At 41.3% G+C, this 17,705-nt stretch overlaps 1 protein-coding gene across 6 annotated transcripts in view; it reads left to right on the top strand.

Moving 5' to 3' along the window:
• Nucleotides 1-17,705, top strand: part of ZNF521 (zinc finger protein 521) — an 865,909-nt gene that overhangs the window by 759,392 nt on the left and 88,812 nt on the right. The gene's annotated exons all lie outside the window — the stretch shown is intronic.

Below are 17,705 nucleotides of genomic sequence, written 5' to 3' on the forward strand. Positions count from 1 at the left end.
TAGACCGGCCTTTCTCTCCCTTCTTCGTGCAGAGTCTGGCCCACGTGCTTCCCTTGTGTGGGGAGAAGCCAAGCATGCAACTTAGTCCTCCTGGGGGAGAGCAAACATCTCTTGAGATGTGCCCCCAGATGGGAGAGCCGAGCCTCGCCACCCCCACCTACAGTTGAGATGAAACTGACGATGACACGTGGGACTGTTTTGATCCTCTTCATTTCTGTCCTTGCAAAAATGTGGCCCAAATGCATGACAGAAATAAAACGGGCTTGGACTGATGTACCGGCCTGGGAGAAAGTATTTTGCAGGGGAGAAGTGTTTTGTGCGCACATAGTCTTCTCCCAGAATGAAAGTGTTGCTGCTTTCACCACCAGTTGACCCCCTCTCCCAACAAATGCCTGCCCTGCCCCATCTTGACACCAAGAACATCTTTAGGCATCCTTCCATCTTCAGCCAAATTAACCCACTACCAGCACAGCCCTGGATGGCACAGAAGCTGCTAATGTATTTACTCAGTTAACCAGCATACTTTATCTAACTATTCCTGCTTCAAGCTTTTAGGGGAAAAAAAAAAATACCACCGTAGAACAAATACCAATTGTTCGCTTCACTTTCACATGGCCAGCAAGCAGATCTTTTCCAAGTGGGAGTAATATCCTGTTAGCTATGTTTAATTCTTATTTTACCTGGGGGATTGAGAGTACCAAATGATTTCAGCTGTTCAGGCATTACATTTCGGTCTGTCCTCTCCTTCTGCCCCTGTCTTCCTCACATACCCCTTCTGGGACCTTCTTACTGTTTAGAGTGAAAGGACAGCTTTTTCCCTGAACCAAAACCAGCAGGACCTATTCAGAAACGGAACCTTCTGAGATGCTGGAAGGGAAGACACACACACAGACATACACACACACACACACACACACACACACATGCTGGAAGGGAAGACACACACACGCACACACACACGCTGGAAGGGAAGACACACACACACACACACCAAATGTACCATTCTGCCTGTGCCTTGGCAGTGCCCCCATACCTGCAACATAACCATTCATCCTTTACCAGATTCATTTTACTGCCCACTTAGCAAAGTATTAATACTTTTGAGGAGGGATGTGTGTGTACATGTAGCTTTTGGTTGGGGGTGCTGGGTGGGAGTTTACCTTTGGCCATGAAATGGACACCGTGTGCGTGGTGTTACCACAGGCGTTCTGTTCCAATTGCATTGTGTCTTAACAACAAAGCCCCCCGTGAAACTCAATAAAATTACCAATTTCACAGTTGATTTTCTTCTTGCTCTGCTCTGCAGCCCTCACACTCCTGGCCTGTCTCCACACACTGCGGGGGATGGTGTTGGACCAAACCAATAACACGGTGCTAAAAAGGGGCTTGATATAAGCCAGACTGCTCTTGATTCTAATTAGTGTGTCCAGCAACTTTGAGATCTTTGAACTATCTTTGTCATGAAAAATAATGCTATCAATTTATTCTGAATTGGAAGAACCCAGTTATCTGGGCAATGATCAAAGCACACACTTCGGTGTGATTCAGGCCATAGTTACATTGCCCAGAACTTATATGGATCCATTTTATTTCACATACTATGCTGTGTTTTCTCCTCTGATATTATTGACTCTGCTAATTTTGGTAATTTAAAATCAATCAAAACTGTATGACCTAACGTATGTGAACCTTGGGATCATTGATTAGCAAGCAAGCATTCTAGATCTAATTCAGCCACTAACTAGCTGTGGGATCCTGAATTATATCCCTTCTTTTCTCTGTCTCCCAACTAATAAAAAGATAAAATTAAGAAAAGGCAGTTGAGAAAAATATGTACAAGTGCTGCTTTATTTTAATCTTTAGATTAATAGTTAGAATAAATAATGAATGTATTTTAAGGCTCTGCTGAGTCAGGTCTTAGCATATTAAATCCTGCCAGCCTTGTTAACTACAGACTAAGAATCTGACCTAATGCCCGCTGCAAGATACAGCTTGGGAATTGAATTTAAGGAATTGAACCTAAATTATGATGAATAGATTCAGTGGTAAAGGATCTGCATGCAGTGCAGGAGAAGCAGAAGATGTGGGTTCAATCCTTGGGTCGGGAAAATCCCTTGAAGCAGAAAATGGCAACCCACTCCAATATTCTTGCCAGGAAAATCCCATGGACAGAGGAGCCTAGCGGGCTATAGTCCATAGGATCATGAAGAGTCAGATATGACTGAGCAACTAAGCACACACATATAATGAGTATGTGGTTCCGTGATAGAAATACTTCAGTCACAGAGATAACTGACTTTATTTCAAATTCTAGCCTTTTTTTCAGGAGCCACACTCAACCCTAAGCCCATCCCCAAGTTTGATGTGTATTTAATTATCAAAGAATCTTTGTCAATCATTTTCACTTCATTCTTTTACCAATAGCAGATTGTCTGATCTGATGGCCAAGCCGTATTGGACTTGCTTTACAATTTCTGATATCTTATAGAAATGGCTGGCAAGAGAAGTTTGTTTTATGGTTGATTGATTAATGGACTGAATGAGTGAATGAGTAAACTTAGATATTAAAATCCCCAATGGTTTTATGTTGTGGAAATAGAGATCCAGTGATGGAGGAGTTATTTAGAAATGTTGCCATTTGGAGATCATAGAATCCTATTCCATACATTCTGCAAATATCATCTGAAATGACACTTTGTTTTCATGTCCTTCAATTTTTATCTTAACAGTAGTTTATATCTTTAGTTTGATTAAAGCTTTTTTTTTTTTGGTAGGTTTTCATTTGCAAGTATCTTCGAATGCTAATTATCCCCACATATGAAGGCAGGGCCTCTGTCCCATAAATTGTAACTTCCCTAAATCTACTGTTTGTAACCGCATTTGGTTTCACGCTGAAGCACAATCATTGTTCTCTTCATGACCATGTATAGAGGAAGGAAAATTGGTTCAGACAAGCTAAAGAATGACCCCATCCATTGAGTTCCTCTTGGGGAAACATGATTCCTAGGGGAGATTTAATTTTACTTCCATTTAGTATCCTGCACCCCGCCTTCCCCCGGGATTGTGAGGTTTGGAAATCCCACAGAAGACAGCCCCCATGTGTCCAGGAGCTACTGCTTATCATGTTGTAACCCGCCATCCTTGTTAACGAAGTGGTTGGGGAATTTCTGAAGTCAACTTGCCTGTCTGTCTTCTCGGGCTGGAAATCAGAATATTAGTAGCAGTGCTCCATCAGTCTGAAAATATTGAACAACTCAGATTCATTTGGTACTTAAGCTGCTGTCTGTACATCAGTCCGCTCTGTCCTGCATTAAGCCAGGTTACCAGCACACAGTTTTCAAAGTTATTGCTACCATGTGCAAACTGTGTGTGCAACCTTCCATTCAGTCAGGAGATTCTGTGATTTTTCTAAGTTCCAAATCAGCTCACTCCCTTTGAAAGGAGTTTTAGTGCAACTAAATCCAGTTTTCATCTGTCTTCTCCAAAGCATCATGTTAGACTGTGAGCAGTGGGAAGGGTTGAAGAAACACACCGTTTTATTTATAATCAGTCCTCATCCACAGTATTACCCATTTCACCACACACCATGAACCTTGAAACTCGCTGCCAAAACCCATTCCTCGCCATTGTGTCCATAAATAGTGGCAGTTGCTTTTTCTGGACCCCCACACCAGCTGTTACGCTCGATTTCTATGAGATTTTCTATACGTACTTCCCCAGTAACTTGAGTTGCCTTAAAATGATTTAAAATCCTGTGCATTGAAGGGCAAGTGTCTCAAACACAACTCCCCTCAAACATCGTGTGTGTGTGTGAACAAAATTATTAGCCTGCCTTCCATGAGGTGAACTGAGAGAAAGGAGACAAAGAGAGCGTGACACCCTGGGATAGCCCCAGTCTGAGGGTCTCCCGTCACAAGCTTTCATAATGAGTATCGTGCATATGACCATGAGTTATCATGACTGTGACCTGCCTCAGGAGGTCCCATGCCACATCTGTATTAACAACTGCATCTGCTTCAGGGTAACCTTATTAGCTTGCCGCAGCTGAGCCAGGGGCCTCAGGAGGTATTAAACCAAGTCCCCAGAGGGGCCTGATACTTCTATTCTCCCTAAATTCCGTTTGGTGCCCCAAATTTAACATCAGGACCTGCTGAATTTTATTTCGAATTATCTGCTATAGTAACTCTAGCTGAAAACAACACACACACATAAACACACACACATATGCATGCTTCCCTCAAAATTGGCAAGTTCCCCAAATGCCATCTCTAATTCCCAGTATGGCATACGGCTTGTTTGTTTCATAGGAAAAGCAATGGAAATATCAAAAGAATTCTCACCTTGATTTCTGTTTTTCTTCTCACTGTAGACGTGTATGGAGTGCTGTCAAGAACACAAAATGCAAAGAACACATATGTGTGAAGTTATCTATGGAAGTTTTACTTCCACCCCTGATAAGGAGAATAGTGAATAAAGTTTCTGTGAATGGAGTGGTATGACAAGGAGATCTGGTGGGATGTGTGTTTCAGTGTCTGTGTAATGTGGAGTGTGGGGTGTGCATCCATGCAAGTATGCCTTGTGCAAAAGAACCCGGCTTTTTGAACTAAATTCTTAAACAAGCTCTTTATCACTTGTTTCAAATTAATCAGGCAGCATGGAACTCAGCAAAATATGTGCCATTCATTCATGTACCCTTTAGACAGTGAAAGTGGTAGAGAAGTATTAATTCACCTGGGAACATACCTAAAGGATATTCCCATACTAGTGACTACTCATAAAAGGTACTTTTTTACTTTCCCTACTCTCCTCTGATGGGCTAAAGGCTTACCCAGTTTCCTTTTCATGAGTTCTGCATTTACTGTTGCCCTGCCAGTAAAGATAGATAGAATAACACATACCGCTCAAATAACCCTTTGAGGACTAATTCAGATTGTGTGGAACAGAATTCCACCTTGACCCGAAAGAGTGTTCCTGAGGCTGAGTTGTCCGGTGACCTCTATACATCCACACGTCCTCTCTCTAACCGTCCCAGAGTATTACCTTAGACAGTTCCTGATATAGTTACACAATGACAACCCCTTTTCTTTTGCCGACTTCATGCTATGTGTCAGCTGTCGACTGGAGAATGCCTTGCACCGAGGTTAGCATTTTACATGGGTTGTCTCACTCCATCCTCCAGTGTAACTCGGTTATGTTATCATCCTGGTGTACAGTGAGGAGGTGGAAGAAGGCTGAGGAACATGTTCAAAGGCACAGATGAGGTCCAGTTTCTTTCTGAGCTAGTGTGATTCAGTGGACCGTGATGGGAAAGTTCTACATTGCAAGTGTTGAAGTGGCCCCCACTTTAAGACCTTTCATTCTTTCCAGTCTCTATCAGGGCTCATGGTTTATTTTCTCTCTCGAGTATTTCCTATGTGGACCAATCCACTCTGATAGACACTGACCTATCTTGACACAGTCCCCAAAATCGACGCAGACCTATCTTGAATACAGCCCCTTGTTATCTCCAGGCATGAGAGTAATTCATCCTCAAGTTTACAATCCTAAGAAGTTCATTTTAATTCTATGACTTCTCTTTTGTTATTCAGTTTTCATCATTTCTCCTCTGTAGAAAGCAGCCATAACACACTTCCTCGTTTACAGCAGCAGTCTCCAATCTTTTTGGGACCAGGGATTGATTTCATGGAAGACAGTTTTTCCATGGGCCAGAGATAGAGGGATGGTTTGAGGAGAATTCAAGTATATTGCATTTATTGTGCACTTTATTTCTGTTATTATTATACCAGCTCCATGTCAGATCATCAGGGCATTAGATCCTGGAGGTAGCAGACCCCTGGTTTTGATGATTTCCTCAGCCAGTAGTTGAAGGAAACCTAAATGTGGTACATTGGCCATCATAAGATCATGTTTTTCTTTCTCCCCCAGCCTCAGGGTGCACTGGGATTCTGGGATAATCCAAACATTGGGTAACAGCAAATACATGTACTCTTGAAAGAAATAAAAAGAAAATCGTGGAAGAAGCTGTTTAGCTCACTTTGTAGACTGTACCCTGCCAGGCCAAGTGAGTACTGCCTAATTGATAATGATCAGCTTCTCCGTTACCTTTAACCATTTTCTTGTAACCGTATCCTAAGCAGCAAAAGCAGCATCACCTCATATTTCAGTGTAAAGAAGGCTCTTGTGAGCAGGGGTGACCTGGCCAAGCACTCTTGATACACAGCTCTGTGACAATCGACCAGGCTTCCTCTACATTTTCTGTTCTTATTTATCTCCTAGGTCTTAGTGTAGTTATTTGCTTGCTGTTTCCTTCTTTCATTTTTCTGTTTGCTATGTTCATCTCTTCTTCACTTATCTCATTTCCCCATTTCTGCCCTGCATTTTTCAGTCCTCTGCACTTTTTTAAGGAAGTTTCTCTTTCTGTACCTTAATGGTTTCATACATAGTGGTGTTTGCTTTCCTCTGAAAATTCCTTCCCTAAAAATTAAAAGGTAAAGAAAGATAAACACTATTCCTATTTTTTACTTTGAATAATCTGTCATTTTTCTGATTATGACCAGTTTGGAAAAAGCAGAAAAGTGTAAAGGGAAATTAATCACTAATAGCTCCAACTCTAAAAGCTGAGTTGGTATCTATTCTTCAAGTTTTTCTTCTTCAGCCTTTTGTTTATAAAACTAGATGCACACTTGTGTATATACTTTAAACATGAATGTGATCTTACTATACATTATAGCATTTTAAACACAGTTCTGCTTTTGTAATATTATTTTATAATGCACATACCCTCATTAAATATTCTTCAAACATATCAAATATGTAATTGACATTTATTGTTTATTATCTGTCAGTAGTGTTCTAACTAAATGTACGAATCCACTTATCTACGATTATTCTATGAGATAAGTACTGCTATTAATCCCATTTTATATTAAGGGAACTGAGACACTAAAAGACTAAGTAACTTGCCCAAGGTCACAAAACTAATAGTTGGCAAGATTTGGACTGAAGTGTTTGAAGTCTGGAGATTGTGTTGTCAACCACTGAGGTACTCTTGACTCTCAATAGACCTTGATGATTACAAAATAGCCCTCAAATACCCCGACTCATCTTCACTGAAGCAGTACACTTGGACGTCCTGCAATGTCTGAGCTGGACATTTTGAATTGTTCCCAATATGTTGCTCTTCTAAACAACACTGTAATGAGCATTCCCCTCCACAAAACTGTATTATTATCTCTGATTACTTCCTTAGGATAAATTCCTATGAGTAAGAAAGTATGGGAACATTCTTAAAGCTTTTCCTATGAGTTTTTAGATTTCTGGTCAGAAAAGTTGTCCTGATACACATTTCCCTCTGTGTATAAGAAGACAGCATGTCTCCATGCCCTTGATCACACTAAATAATGGACTTTTTAAAAACTAGATGTTTTTTAAGTTAAAAAAACTCCATCTGATATGTACCAACAATGCCTAATTTTAATTTTTCATTTTTATTACTAGTGAGATTGATTTTTTCATCTTTTATTCACCATTTTTGTTTCGTATTTCAGAAAAAACTTAGTCATGCTTTATGGCCATGAAAAATTAGCATTTGTCATTATGTTATTGACTTAAAAGAACACTTCACTATGAGATATTTGACTTTTAATATATTATTTTCCACTTTTTTGCTATTTTTCTTTTTAATGCTATTTAATATACATATATTTTAACTTATCAACTATCTAAGAATGTAGTGTGTACACTTTGCATGATATAAAGGATACTTTGCTGAGTCTCAGTCGTGTCTGACTCTTTGCGATTCCATGCACTGTAGCCCACCAAACTTCTCTGTCCATGGAATTTTCCAGGCAAAAATACTGGAGTGAGTTGCCATGCCCTCTTCCAAGGGATCTTCCAGAACCAGGGACTGAATCCACGTCTCCTGTGTCTCTTGCACTGGCAGGCGGATTCTTTACCACTTTGCCACCTGGGAAGCCCATTTTTTGAGCTTAGTGACTGCATTAAAGGGCAAATTACAACAGTCAACAGATGAAGAAAATACTCTGTCCTGAAATGTGGATATAGACAGCATACCAAATTTTAAGTCAAGACCTGAATGGATTAAGCCAGGTCCAGTCTTTCCACTTAGTTTCTTAGACTTTTTAAATACTTCCTATTTATGTTCATATTTTTGTGCATCTCTGCTTTGAGGAAGTGAACAAGCATGAGGAAATGTTAATTCTTAAATAGAGAAAATTAACATAGGTTATTATATAGTAAGTCCTCAGAACATACATGGGGGAAGGGCATTGTGGAGAGACCATGGGATAGATGATCTTTAACGGGAACTGGACTGTCAGTCTGGCTCTGCATTCCGACCGAAAGACTATAAACAGTCCATTTCACCTTGTTTATAAGAGGATTTTTGTATTAGACAATCTCTAAGGTCTTTTTCAGCTCCATCTTCCCTGAATTTATCCACAAGTCTGTTCAACCATACCTAGATTCAGGTTCAATCCCTGGGTCAGGAAAATCCCCTGGAGAAGGGAATGACTTACCCACTCTAGTATTCTTGCCTGGAGAATTCCATGGATAGAGGAGCCTGGCGGGCTACAGTCCACAGAGTCACAAGTCTCAGACACGACAGAGCAACTAACACTTTCACTTTTTTCACTTTCATAAATAGATGTTCTTCTTAAAGATGCAGCTTGTCTCCCTTTTCTTGTTCCCGGCAGTCCTAACCCATCCATGGTTGGATTGGGGTTATTTAAAAGTGATTTTATACAAGGTAATATTCTCTCCACTCTCCCATTAAATTTCAGAATTAGTGGGCATATAATGTCTTCTTCTCCAGCTTGGGATAAAGTTGAAACCCTAGCTTATAATAAGAATGTGTTGACTAATTGATTAATTAAGAAAAATAAATATCATATATTAACGCATACATGTGGAATCTAGAAAAATGGTACAGATGAATCTATTTGCAGGGCAGGAACAGGGACACAGATGTAGTAAAAAGGATATATGGACACAGTGGAAGAAGAAGCGTAGGACAAATTGGGAGAGTAGGATCGACATAAATACATCATTGTGTGTAAAACAGACAGCTAGTGGGAAGCTGCTGAATAACACAGGGAGCTCAGCCTGGTGCCCTGTGATGACCTAGATGGGTGGGATGGGAGTGGTGGGAAGGAGGCCCGAGAAGGAGGGGGTATATGTATACATATAGCTCATTCACATTGTTGTACAGCAGAAACTAACACACATTGTAAAGCAATTATACTCCAAGGGGGAAAAAAAGCTTCTGAAGCCCACCTTTGTCTATCCCGCCCTCCTCCAATTCACCTCCACCTTAGGTTTCCTTTGAGCCTTCAATCTTTTTGTGGCATCAGGTTCCATTAGGGTTGGAGACATACTCAGATATGCACCTGTTTCCGGATATCTCAGGGGACAGTCCTTTGTCCACACTTCATGTCAACTCACCAGCTTGTGTAAACCCAGATAATTCATTCCTGGAAATTGTGCAGCAAATTTTGAAATTGTGTAGATGTCCACAACTTCAGTCACCAGCCTGTTTCTAATTTCATAATTGCTTTCATGGTTGTTGAAATAGACCCTTTTAAGGAAAAGGTCATTTTGGATTTGGGGCTTTTTTCCCCAATGGCTTGAACCAGAATGCAATCGGTCTTTCCTGCCATCTAGGATGGTTCACTCTGCTGGTGGGAATTGGTTGTGAGGGCAGAGCAGGGTCCAGTTTGGAAGGTGCCTGTGGTTTTCCAGGGACTGTGCGATGCAGAGCTGGGCATTTTCTCTTTGCTTCTTTCATCTTGTCGCTCTTTCTGTGACTCCTTCTCCCTGCGTCCTCCTCTGATTTCTCGGAAGCACTGATGTTAGAACTGGAAAAGCTCAGGATTATATAAGGGAGTTGATGGATCAGTGCGGGTTCCATGGCGTTGCGTTAGGACTGGTGAGCCTGTCATTTTCCTTTCGAACCACACAGAGGCATGCTGGGGAGAAGGAGGAGAAGCAGAATGGGTGATGGGACAAAGAAAAAAATGGCAGTCCTGCTAAAGCCTTTGAAGTGGTAGACGATCCATCTGCCTGTTTGAGTCTGAGGCTGAATCCCTTTTTAAAATGCATCAAATGTCGGAGTGCGAAGTTCGGTCCTGACAGCATCTGTGATGCTCTGTGGAGACATCCACATCACGGTTTTCCAGACGTTGTCTGTATGCACACGAGAAGGGTTTGATCCGCAGGCCTCGCCGGGTGGGACCAGGTGGCGCTCAAGTAGACACGTCGTTTCAGTGAGGTCCTGTGAAGTCCTGGCAGCCAGGCCCTATAAAACCAGTGTGGGGAGAGCTGTAGGCTTTTAATTCCAACTCGAAGCCACATCATCATGTCTCTCATTATCCCGGACATTGAAAGATAACAGGAAAGGGGGCAGGTCCAAGCAGGCTTCCTCATGACTTCATAAACCCTGGTGAGGGGAGAGTTTTTATGGGCAGTATAGGAAATAGAGTTTTTATTGAGAATCACAGATTTTTATTAGAGAATTGTGGCAATATGATTTCCATTTATGCAACCAGACGTATTACTTAAAGTATAAGCATAGACGATGTGCAAATTGAAATTTTAGCTGACCACTGTTCTCCACACTGACAGAATTAAGATACACTTAGTAATATCACTATGTGGACCAAAAGATGTACTAAACACAGTCATTAGCACCCTTTAGAGAATTCACATTCAAAACGGTAGGCACCTCTGATCTTAACTGGCTGCTTCACCCTTTGTAGGTCGTTATTTTTAAAAGATCTCATAGTTTTTGATATAGGATCAGCTCCTGCACAGTTTTCAGTGTTGGGGGTATTTGGGTCTAATTTAAGTAAAACTAACTTCTATCATTTTTGTCTCAATGACTCTTATAGAATAGTTGTAGCCTATAACTCTGCATTTTAACCTTATAATAGTAATTTATACTGTTTTCTCTAATGCCAGCAAAATAATAAAAAAGAATCAAGTGCTACCTTTCAGGGTAGAAAAGAGAGTTTGAATTCATGCCTCCTGAAATTAAATGTGTAGGAGATCTTAAACCTGTGTGCAAAACTTGAAGATGAATTTAGGCAGAGAGAGGAGTTTTCTGTAAAAAGATGTTCTTCCACTTATCATAACACAAGATCACAATCTTCTAGGCTATCATTAGTACCAGATTTAAAACTTTTTTCAAGTTAAATTTTCTCTAGCAGTGAAAGCATCCTCTTGGGAATTGGTTAGGCATTTGGGGAGGGGCATTGACTTCGAGGAATCACTAGAGGACAGTGTTCTAAACTGCCCTTGGAGTGCACCAAGTAAATGCCTAAACATAGGCATTGATCATTGATCTTTCTGATCTGTAATCTCCCAGATGGTTAGTGCTTAAAAAATGTGTAGAAAGATTCCACTGTGTGGATTCATAAAAGGAGTACTTCTCAATCATTACTCTTTAATACTCTGGGAGATCTCTGCAAGCAATGGAATGATACATTAGTGTTTACACCGTCTCATTTAAGAAATAACTATTAGGAGCCAACATCAAGAGCACAGATTTGCTGACCACCATCCTGCAAGAAGCTCAGTGGCAAGGAATCCATCAGCAGTGCCAGAGCTACAGGAGACAATCTCTGGGTTTAATCTCTGGATCGAGAAGACCTCCTCAAGGAGGGCATGGCAAATCACTCCAGTATTCTTGCCTAGAGAATTCCATGGACAGGGGAGCCTGGAGGACCACAGTACATAGGGTCACAGAGAGTCAGACACAACTGAAGTGACTTAGCATGCACACACATGCATCCTACAAGAAAGGACTTTGCTTAATTCTTTTGTTTATAAAAATCATTTCTTGTTTGTGCATCATGAGTCCCTAAGTGAAATCCTCTCTCACTCTACCTGACAGGCTTAGCTCATGGGGAGGGGGAGATTTACAGTATTTAACCTAGATCCTGGACTGGTTTCTCATCCGTATTCAGTGGAAGACAGCTCTGACTCTTCTGACTAGTCTAGTTGCCTGAACAGAAAACTCTAGTACATTTCTACACAAATGTCTGCCTTGACTCTCTTCTACTCCATCGCTCATCAAGCCCTGAGGGGGTGGAGGTGGAGGGAAGGAGTTGGAAGAACCTATAAAAGTCTAATCCAACCTACCAGCTGAGCACCTAAAGAGTCACTCCTTCCCAAAAGAGCCTGGTCCAATTTTTGAAGATCTACTAAAGTCACCCAGTCATTCATGTATTTACTCAACAAAGTAAAATGTCGAGTAAATGGAATACAAAATGAATGGGATACAAAAATAAACAGAATGTTACCTTTTCTCAAGGTAATAAAATACCTTTGATCAATAATCAAAATGTACTAAACCATAAGGTGTTAGCTATGAGAAGACAGGGAAGTGGCTGAAGGAACATGCCTTGATGGGGCACGGAGGTCTTCATAAAAGATGATGCTTCTGAGCAGAATCTTGAATGTCTAGTTCAAGCTCCTCAGGAGGCCAGGGAAGAAGGATACTCGATCAGAGAGAAGAGTGTGTCTAAAGCATGGAGTTTGAAGACCCAGGGAGATGGTGGATCCTCAGAGAATCCTGTTTCCAAGCCAAGGAAGTTGAGTTTTATTTTGAGGACAGTGGAGAGGCTTCCAGGAGATTCTGATCAGGAGACAACACAATGAAGGCTTGCAGCAGGCTAGAACATGAAATTAAGGGAGTGAGAGACCATGTGCAGTGAAGTATAAACAGCCCAAGAGATTTAGATGAGGGTCAGAACCAAGGCTCTGGCAAGAGAAATGGTGAAGAAATAGAACTCAGAAATATTTAGGAGTTATGACTCAAAGATATGGATGATGAAGGAAAGGAAGGCGTCTCAGGATGCTATAAGCCTGTCTCTGAAATTTCCACCCACTGGTCCACATGGAGCAAAACAAACCCTTCCTCTCCCATAAAGTCCTTCATATATTTTGTTGCAGCTGACATGCCTCTTCTCTTGATTCTCCTCCAAGATCAACATGCACAAGTTCCTTCAGACTCCGCTCGTACGTCATGGTTTCAAAACCATCATCACCTCTCCTCTGAGTCTGTTCCTCTAGGCTGTGCTCATTCATTCATCATCTGTTCTATGCCAGGGACTCTGTCACCAATTGGGGATGCAAAGATACGCTGAGTACATCTCAGACACGGTCAGTAGGTAAAAGGCAAGAAGTGAATACTGACAGGCTCAGTGTTGTAAAAGTTTTAATGGAAGTGTCTGCAGAGGAGTGGTTCTCAGGCTTTTCTCTGCCCCGAACATAGCTGATAGCTTATACTTACACCGTGAGTTCCCATAGCTCACCCAAGTGGCAGAGTCTCATGAGGTCCATCGATTCATCTCTCATCATAGACTATCCCTGTGGAAGTGAGCATCCAGAGGACTGGGGCATATCTTTCCATCACTGGCTGCCCCATCTCCTTGAGAATCAGCCAGGGCAAAGATGCAGTGGGGATGGCATACAAAAGGTATAGAGTTCTCAATCAGAATGATGCCTTAAGGGAATTCATTTAGTGATGTGTGGGTGGAGCATTGGGGTGGGAGTGGGCATGCTAAGGGAGGCACCAGGAATGAAGACTAGCTCTTCTTCCTGTCCCAGTCCTTGATCACCCAGTATAGAAGCCTATATTAGCCATATAAGTGGACTTTCTTTAATAAAATCATTGGTTTCCTAGATATCTTAGGACGATAATTGTGAGTTAGGAAAGAGTATGAACCCTCTGTTGGCTTGATCTCTGGTTATCAGAGATTTACTTGTTTCACTATTGAATCCTTTTAATAGTTTTAAGAGGGAGAGAGTCATTCTCTATCCACCCCACCACACATACAACTGAAAGATCTTCCTCTTTGGATGGACCAATCATAGCATCCCAGCTACATGGGGCGAGGGTGGGGGGAGGGAGACTGCCTCCCCTCTTAGATTCAGCGGCAGCATTGGGGACAAAAGCCCATGCCTTATATTTCACCCTGTTTCCCAGGGCAGGAAAGTAGCCACAGTTAGCCACATGGACATTTTTCATCTGTCTCCAGAATATGAATGGTTTTAATGGTTTGCTGAACAAAGAAGAAGAGTCCTTTCAAATTAGGAAAATGCAATAGATGTGGTTCCTATTCTGTACATTTGTTTAGTGCTCCAAGTTCATTTATGTCAGCACACTGGAAAGGGGCATAGCAGAAGCTGGTACTTATATAAATAATAGATTTGTTGCTTTATTTATAGCATCAAGCTATTAGATTGGCTGAGGGATAGTAGTCTTAAATAATTATATCTTTTATGCGTCTCTGATGTTAAACATGAAAATACCATGTCCTTTTGATCTCTCCTTGAGCCCTAATTTATGACAAAATAAAGACTTTTTAAAAAAATTCAGATGTTCTTTAAAACAATCCTTCACTGACCAAAATTCATAATTCACAGTAAACAATTATTTTACAGTTTCAGAGCCAACATACCTTCCTTTGATGGTACAGGTTCAAGGTGTCTGGGAAAAAAAACCTGAATATTTTGCTGAAGGGATTTTTAATTTCCCAGAATGACTTTTTCCACTGACCTACTCTGTTTCCAGAATATTTATGTTTAAAAGAAAAGAAGGAAGGAAAGGGTGGAGAGGAAGAGGGAGGAGGGAGGGAAGAGAAAAGAACAGAAAAGAAACTTGATTTCTTCGAAAGATCAATGTAATCTGTAGACCTCCTTGAACATAAAACAGATGGCAGACATGAATGAATTGTGACCAAAAACTTTGAACTTTATCCCCGTTCCAGGCCCCAGGAATATCTACCCTCTGGTGAGCCCCATCTCTGTACTCAATCAGGATAACTAAGAAGGGCATAAATAAGTCCTGTGCAAATAATTATGTTGGGTTCATTTATGCCTCACATTCAGATATGCCCGCCTAATTGAATCGAGTGTTTAATCCCAGGATTCATTATCTATTTCCCTATCTAAGTCTTTTTTCCCATTTATATTTAGCACCCAGCTGTCCCCTCCTCCAAATGGTCAACTGTAGTCCCGTAAAAAATCTTGAGAGTGGCCTTCCGAACCCCTAGCTCTGTGCAGCAATTTTCTCAGTAGGGGCAGCTGGCTCTTGGTGCATCCCTGCCGCTGGGTTGAAATTGTTAAAGAGAGCAAGCTGCTTGGAGATGGGGAAGTGGACCTCAGCCCTTCCTGGGAGATATTCCAGGTGGAGTCAGGTCTTCAGCTCAAGTCAGGACCAGGCACTGCTGCCTTTTGTAGTCACCAGAATAAAGCAATAAAAAAGATCAGTTAAAACGCTTGCTGGAAGTTATTGATAGAAAAATTCTTTCTGCATGAAAGATTATAAACAGAGTGTTATCTGAAGATGGATTTGTTTTAATTTGGCATTGATGTATTTGATACCTGGTAGGATCAAAGAAAACAGAATCAAAGGCAGAAACACAAGCAGCCCCGCTTCTCTGAATATAGGGCTCTTTTATAGATATAAAATCTCGGGACTGGAGTGCTCAAATTTATTTGTACTGATGTTTGTTTAAAGATCAATATTAAATAAATTGGTCTGGAAGCTATAGTCATAAAGCAGCTGTCGAACTAATGTAATCCCACAATGCCATTTTGTCTACTGCCTGAAACCTGGTTAACTGTGTACTTCTAATAACATGTGGAAATCTGTTGAAAAAGAAAATAGCTGAACTGGATTTTCTGAACTAGGACAAAATTGCAGTTGCATATGAGGGGAATTTTTAAAATATATGTATTTGGTCCCTCTCAGGATAATAATCCATTCCTTTTTATGGCCAAGTATCCAGGATTTACATGCATGCATGTGTGCTAAGTTGCTTCAGTCATGTCTGACTCTTTGCCACCGTATAGACTGTAGCCCGCCAGGCTCCTCTGTCCATGGGATTCTCCAGGCAAGAATCCTGGAGTGGGTTGCCATGCCCTCCTCCAGGGGATCTTCCTGACCCAGGGATCAAACCCGCATCTCCTGCACTGGCAGGTGGGTTCTTTCCCATTAGCACCACCTGGGAAGCCCAGGGTTTGTATAATCTACAACTCTCTTATAAAATATATAAAAATGCCTCTTTAGACTATATTATTGCACATTAATATAAAAGGTAAGCCTCAAGACCCTTGATTTCACTTGTTTTGTTAATTGTTGATATTATTGTTCTGTTTGATCTTGTCGGCGCTTGTTGGTTAGTTTTCAATCATTGTCTTTGCTCTTGCTTTGTCAACTGTGTACTGGTATGCATCAGTGCCTTTGTAAATCTCAAATTTTAGAATATTTGCCCTGCTCTATATTCTATAATATTATGCACCAGATTCTACATGTATTACTTTCATCCTTAACGTCATTTAGAGAGTACAGAAGTATTATTGTTATCATCATAATCATCATTATCATCCCTAAGTACCCATTTTACAGATGAAGAAACTGAAGCTTGGGAAGGAAGGAAGTAGCTTCTTCATAGTTAGAAAGTCAGACCTTTGCAGTATTAGTTTGGGGGTAGGTGGGTAACCAAGCTCTTATTCATTGTTCTCCTTCCACCCGAGACTGAGCAAGGACATTCAAGATTGTGGTAGGAGCAACAGAGAAGATAAAACAGGACAGAAGAAGAAAACTAAGGCAGAAAGGATTATGATTATGTATCCTGTCTGAGATGCCTGTGTAGTCTTACCCCCACTGTCTTTGTCGCATGGTTTTTGAGCATCCAGGTTTTTTTTAATTATGTTTTTAACACTTTGATATATCTAAGCATAGATTTGTGCTTTTATGTTTATTGTTTTATTTATTTGGCTGTGCCCAGTCTTACTTGCAGCTCATGGAATCTTTATCTACAGCATGTGAGCTCCTAATTGTGGCACGTGGGATCTAGTTCCCCAACCAGGGATTGAACCCAGGACCCCTGCATTGTTAGCAGGAAGTCTTGGCCACTGGACCACCAGGGAAGTCCCCTGAGCACCCAGTTTTGTTTTGCTTGTTACTTAGAAACACATGAGATATATCTCCTGCTCTCAAGTTGTATAGACTCTGGTTGTGATTAGCAGACAAGGCTTACCTATAAAGAGGTGATCACAGTGTAGCATAACGTGGCTAAAAAGTCAAATGAGAAAGACGGACTCAATCCCATGGACAGAGGAGCCAGGTAGGCTGCAGTCCCCGGGGTCGCTAAGAGTCAGACACGACTGAGGACTGAGCGACTTCACTTTCACTTTTCACTTTCATGCACTGGAGAAGGCAATGGCAACCCACTCCAGTGTTCTTGCCTGGAGAATCCCAGGGACAGCGGAGCCTGGTGGGCTGCTGTCTATGGGGTCGCACAGAGTCGGACACGACTGAGGTGACTTAGCAGCAGCAGCAGAGACAAGAGCAACATAGCTGAGTCAGCAAAGAGGGAAGACGACTTACACTGGGCCATGATCGACCCAACTTTATTTGATTAAGGAAAGGAAAACTGAAGGATGACATGGTGTGACTTTCATGGGGCCTTAGAGAGGTGTTAGTGACGGTTAAGCTGGCCAAGTAGCAAGGCTTATGAAGGTGAAAGTTAGTTTTTTGGGGTTTTTTTCCAAATAAAACCAGATAATGGAGTGAGTTTTTTCAGAGAAACCAAAATCATGGCATGGAATATGCCCACATTTCTATATGTGTCTCTTCCTGTAGCCCTCCCGGTTTCCTGTAGGGCTCCCTGCCT

The sequence above is a fragment of the Giraffa tippelskirchi genome, chromosome 14 (assembly GCF_054371585.1).
Source record: "Giraffa tippelskirchi isolate mGirTip1 chromosome 14, T2T-mGirTip1v1.2.pri, whole genome shotgun sequence".
Lineage (NCBI taxonomy): Eukaryota > Metazoa > Chordata > Mammalia > Artiodactyla > Giraffidae > Giraffa > Giraffa tippelskirchi.